General features: G+C 32.5%; 1 long non-coding RNA gene across 1 annotated transcript; it reads left to right on the top strand.

Moving 5' to 3' along the window:
• Positions 1 to 2,791: 2,791 nt before the first annotated feature.
• Positions 2,792 to 5,602, top strand: LOC134240785 (uncharacterized). Its single transcript, XR_009986519.1, has 3 exons — positions 2,792 to 2,833; positions 4,664 to 4,773; positions 5,136 to 5,602. It is a non-coding gene; the product is annotated as an uncharacterized LOC134240785 (long non-coding RNA).
• The last annotated feature ends 292 nt before the right edge of the window (positions 5,603 to 5,894 follow it).

The raw sequence follows: 5,894 nt of genomic DNA, 5'->3' as shown, positions 1-5,894 counted from the left end.
GAGTTAAATGCAAATAATAAATATTTAATATTTTTTATTTCAAATTACTATTACGGTTCAGAGGACTATTCACTCCTATTTCAATATGAGTGAATCCACAGGAACTACATATCCGTATACTATACTTGACCCGAAAAGTGTACAATGTTTCAGAGGCGTTTACACTAGCCTAAGCTTACACATAATAAATTGTGTAAAGTTGTATTAGGCCATTTCAATATTTTAGTTTCCACCCATCTTTAAAAACCTACCTACCTGTTCGAAAAAAAAACACACACACAAGCCAAAACATAAAACACAGGGTTAAAAGTCATAAACATGACGCCCTTCCAATGATTTGATCTAAGTAAACTGCTTTAATAGAAGAAATGTCTATTTTTAAGCAAAAACAAGGGATTGAATGCTTAAAAACCCCCAATATAACTTACTGTACAGAATTATTTGGAGAAATTGACAAAATTCAACAATTTTGCCTAAATTAACCAATTTCAGGACTCCTGGTGTTGTGTGTTTTTTCTTACATGGGGTGTCAAAAACCAAGGCACACGCGGACACTAAACATAAAAAAAAACTTGGAATGGCCTTAGCATGGCAGCATGTTGAGCGTCAACACAACTGCATGTTGTTTTAAGTTGCCTTAGCCTAGCAGTGTTGAGAACAATGTGTTAGCACTTTGTTCCTAACACGCTCTTACACTTTAACAAATTGCCTTATCAGGACACCATTTAGTTTTCCATATATTTTAAATGACAGGGAATAAAATTAATTTTGATAAGCTTTATTCAAATAAGTGTTTGCCTAAGCATTTTTTACTATATAACCCAAATACATCATTGTCTGTTATGGTAGCCTAGTGGTAGGGCAATCGCTATGTATAATCATGAAGCCGGACTTGATTTTAATTCACTGCATCAAACCTATGACAAAAACATGTACTCAGAAAATTTTCCTTTAACCATGCCCCCAAATTTAAGTGAATGAGACCCTAAAAACCTCACAGTAGATGTTAGGATAATACCCTGAGTTCCAAGTAAAGGTCCAAATAAAGCTATTCACCAGTATATATTAACATCTCTAAATGAGTGAATGAGTGAGATTCTCATGATAACATTATCAATCAAAGTATCAATAAGAAGTGATCCTTACGTCGCAAGTTCCAGTCCAACTGCTAAATGCTAGAGACAGGTTACTCCAAAGAGACTGTATAAACCGAGATTCTGTGTCACAGTAGGTGTGTAGGTGTTGGCACAAAAAACCCTTTTTCTCAAAGGCAATAAGTGCTGAGTACAAGTCTGTATTTGCAGCTTACTATCCCAAGTGGTGGCATCATAAAATGACTAAAAAAATATTCGATAGACCAATTAAAAAAAACCCTTCAGCTTATCACAGAAAAAAAGCAAACTCTACTATTACATTTTTTTTTTAAAAATTTCCCTTTTTGCAATTTAACTAAGAAACATACATATGACATAATAAAATATTGATTAAATTAACTGAGCAATATGTGTGCAATTTTTTTGACAATAAATAATGATACTAAATTTTTTTTTGCAGTAACTTTGGACCACAGTGCTTAGCTTCTTTGAGCTACAGTCAAGCTTTAAAGTGGTATTGTAGGCCAAACTTACACTACGACATCATGTAACTTTAGAGTCTAGTGCCCTGTTCAGAAGGAAAGTTAAATTCGCAGTAAATTATCGCGAAGTAAACTAATGCGAATCAACTAATGCGAATCAAACTGTGTTCACATGACAGCTAATTATAATGCAAAGTAACCAAATGCGAATAAAAATTTTACTTCGACAGTCAGGCTTCATGCAGTTTAGTTATTATGACATCATTCACAAATCATGTCACCTTAGGCATAAACAGATATATTTGACAATGTCACAGTGTCTGTATACACATTTTAGTGATTATCACTATTTTCCTTAGTTTTTCACTCAGAAATAGCACAAGTACTTAAAGCTGTTAGTGTTCACAAAAAGGACAAATGCAAAGTAATTTAATGCGCAGTAAATTAATTCGAATTAAACTAATTTGTGGAGTAATTTATGCAAAGTAATTACTAGTAAATGCGCAGTAAATTAATTCGAATTAAACTAATTTGAATTGAACTCTCCATGTGAACACGGCATCGATGCACCATATGTCTAGTGCGGTTTGACAAGTCCGATGTAAATTAAAAATGAATAATAAGTATCAGCCCTTACCGTACCCTAACAATTAACATCACACCCGTCAACATATTATTAGTTGAAGAACATTTTGTTTTGAAAGCAAGTCTTGTTGAAATTACATGTATGCTCACACATATTTAAATAAAATTTAAAGCAGTGGGAATTTTAAAAGGCTAACTGAGAGCGTCTGAACTTTAAAACAGTTAATATATGGCCGTGTCTGTGTATTTCTAAAAATATCGACAGCTGATAAATGGGGTGCTCTAAGCTGCCATTGTAATGTAAATTTTAGGTAAAAAAAAATTCTAACCTTCGAATTCATCCCCATGGTCCAAGCCAATCATGCATTAAAATGTCACCGTTAGCTCTTTAATCACTCGATACAATTACCACTGGGTACTCCGAAACAGAGTAAACAATGGTAAAGAGTGTTCATCATTGTTTGTTACTGTGACAGTCGGAATTTCCTCGTAAACAATTCACACAAGAATATATAAATCGGATAATTTTGCTTAGAACAGAGACGTATAAGAGAGGGACCGCTAACTCATTTTCGCGCCAAATTATCTTCATGTTTACGCAGCGCCCTCACCGGGAGGCATAGAAAGACTTCCGGTCGTATTAGCTGCAGTGTTTACATCGAAGACTTTGGGGTAAATATTGCTAATATATTGTATATTTTACTATTTATAGCCTGCACGTCAATAATAATTTACATAAGGTGGATATCTATGATGTATTTTTGCAGCTATAAAGAGAAATTAAAAAGATAACACGTATAACATGAGACCATGCATCATGATGTTTACATCTTGTCGTTGTCGGTACAACATTATTAATTCTAAATAAAAATGTTCTTTTGTTGAAAAGTTGCTCCTTTTATCTTCATAAACATTGTAGACTCAGGCCCTTAGGAACCGGAGAGCAAGGAGGAAAAATTAGAGAGTATACAGGCACGTTTCGTTTTAAAAGGGGGGGGTGTAAATGTAGGACAAGTTATCTGGGAAAAAAAACTTGAAGACAAGCAAATAAAAAGGGAAGGAAATTGTAAATCTGTAGAAAAATACTACTAGTATTTTGTGTAGGAGGGGCCGGTTGGGGGGGGGGGACTTTTAGTGTACATTTTCAACAGTAAATGGGTACACTGTATATGTTGTGGACCCCCCCCTCCCCCCATCAATATAATACTGGTATGTGTTATTCGAACATTAGAAACTACCTTCGCTTGAATGTTTCCCTTAAATAAATATTATTTAAAACTCATATGTTTTTTTTTTCCTTTTTTATTTGCTCAACTGAGATTTGTCCCAAAAACTGAAATTCCCTCCCACAAAAGGGGCCTGAGAGTTTCTCAACATTTTAAAGACTTGATCATAGTATTGAGATGTATTATTTACTTTTTTGTATATCCAAGAATGTATAATAAGCAGGGATGGGGTAATTGAAGAAAGTAATTGTAATTGAGTGTAATTAATTACATTTTTCAAAGTACCGTATAAGTGGAAATTTTAGCGAGACGCAATTTTAGCGATTTCTACCTAAAATCTGGTATTTTATTTTTAGCGAGAAGTAATTTTAACACTTTTAAAATGCTAACTAAAGAAGCTATTACAAATAATACACAATTAATTTTAGCGATGTCAGCACCCTCGCTAATAATGCCAAAATTAAATCCTCGCTAAAATTCCTACTTATACGGTAATTGGGAAGTAATTTGTAATTGAGCCTGCTTTCAATTACAAGTAATTGAATGTATTTAAATACATTAAAAAAATAGCATTTATTTTCAATTACTTTTCAATTACATTTCAATTACTTTTTTTCAAGCTAAAAGTTTAGTAAGGTTTCTTTTTATGATGCATAGTTTGCATACATGTTTGAGCTACACATGTTTGGAATGAGCTTGTGTTTATGCAATAATTAAATTATCATATTGTTTAAGTTGTTTGGGTACCCATTTGTTTATACAGCATGTCATGCTGCCCAGGGCAATAGGTAAATTAGGACTAAGTTAATTTTGTTCATGTGTGAACCACCCCTCTCACACACATGAACAATCATACCGAATAATAGTTTACATTAAAGAATATCTTATTTAGAACCAAAAATGAGTCAAGGGTAGTACTAGCTACCGGTCTACTAGATGAATTTAAAAATCTTAGAATCTGAAAGATGTTGTTTAAGTGATTCTGTGTTTGAAAATTTAATGATGATTAAAATGAAGTCAAAACTGTATGTTTTTCAAGATTTTTTAAATAAAACTGAAGTAATTGAAATGTATTTAATTACATTTGTCAAAGTAATTGAAAGTAATTAATTACATTTGAAAAAATCAGTGTAATTGTAATTGTAAGTAATTGATAAAATTATAAATGTATTTGAAAGTATTTAATTACATTTCAAAGTAATTGACCCAACCCTGATAATAAGGATGTTAAATTTTTACATCATGTAAAGATGAACATTGTTCATGTAATCTCCAGGTATGTCAGAAATCATCTTCTCAACAACAGACACAGATTGCAAGCAGAGGAAATGAAGAATGCATAAATTTTTATGGGTGAATTTATCCTGACCACCATAAATCTATTAAGTAAGTGGCAATTTTTACTCATTTTTATCACAATAATTTGTTTAAAATGTATCATTTTGCTTCACATGACTGTAAACATGTGTTATTTACATCAAAACTTGCATCAGGATAAATATCGAAATACATGTACAATTGTACATGTATTACCTTGATTTATAGTGATAATCTTAAATACGTTCTTTGCAAGGGGATGCTCCGCCTTGCGGTGTCCTTGTTTCATGGGGATTGTTGATCTTTTTTTGCTGCTTTTGTAGTTAAAATGTACTAAATAATGATCAATTTTTATCCCAGGTTTTACAGGTTTATTTCATGGGGCTGTTAAATTCTTTTCTTCATTGATTTTGTCTTTTTCATATTTTCAGAGTTACAGTACCTCTCTTGATTGATTCTACAAGATTCTGAAGTTGTTTTCCCAAAAGACCTTGACCTGCTACATAAGGGTGTTTTAATTGAGATCTAAGGATGAATAAGACAACAAATAGTTGTTCAGTAAGCTGTAAAGCTTAAAATTGCGTTGCTGCATAAAATATAGCCACGCTGAAAACGGCACTGAAACAAACATGGACATGTTGTGTGGTTTTTCAACAATACTGCAAATGAATAAGAAATAATATCAGAAACTTTTATGTTTTTTCTGAGCCATTTCTCTCCATGGTATTTGTAAAAAAAGGAATTAAGTCCTCCAAGAATTTAATTAATGAATATTCTTTCCAAACATTTTCCCACTCCTTGGACTGTAAATTCTGAGTAAAGAAATGTGTGATGAACATTTCAAATTTCTATGTGTTGCATACATGTTTAAACTAAAATATACTACATGTACATGTACTAGGCCTAAATGTATGACAATAAATCTAACTTAAACTTAGCCAATGCATATTTTTGTATTTTTTGAACACTAAGTTTTTAGGCTCAAGTGAGCTTTTCTAATGACATTTTGTCTGTTGTATGTCCAACTAAAATTTTCACAATTTCGACTTCATCTCAAGTACCTCTGGGTCAATTTAAACAAACTGGTACAAAGCATCCCTGGTTGAAGGGGACTTTGAATTGTTAAAATGAAGGGCCAAGTTCCCTACAAAGGGAGATGTTGAAGAAGAGACAAAAATAGGGTGGGCTAT

This window comes from Saccostrea cucullata, unplaced genomic scaffold, assembly GCF_032062105.1.
Source record: "Saccostrea cucullata isolate Sc308-1 unplaced genomic scaffold, CSIRO_AGI_Scuc_v1 ctg2894, whole genome shotgun sequence".
Classification (NCBI taxonomy): Eukaryota; Metazoa; Mollusca; class Bivalvia; order Ostreida; family Ostreidae; genus Saccostrea; species Saccostrea cuccullata.
The sequence above is the reverse complement of the archived record's forward strand: the minus strand, read 5'-3'. Positions and strand labels throughout refer to the sequence as shown.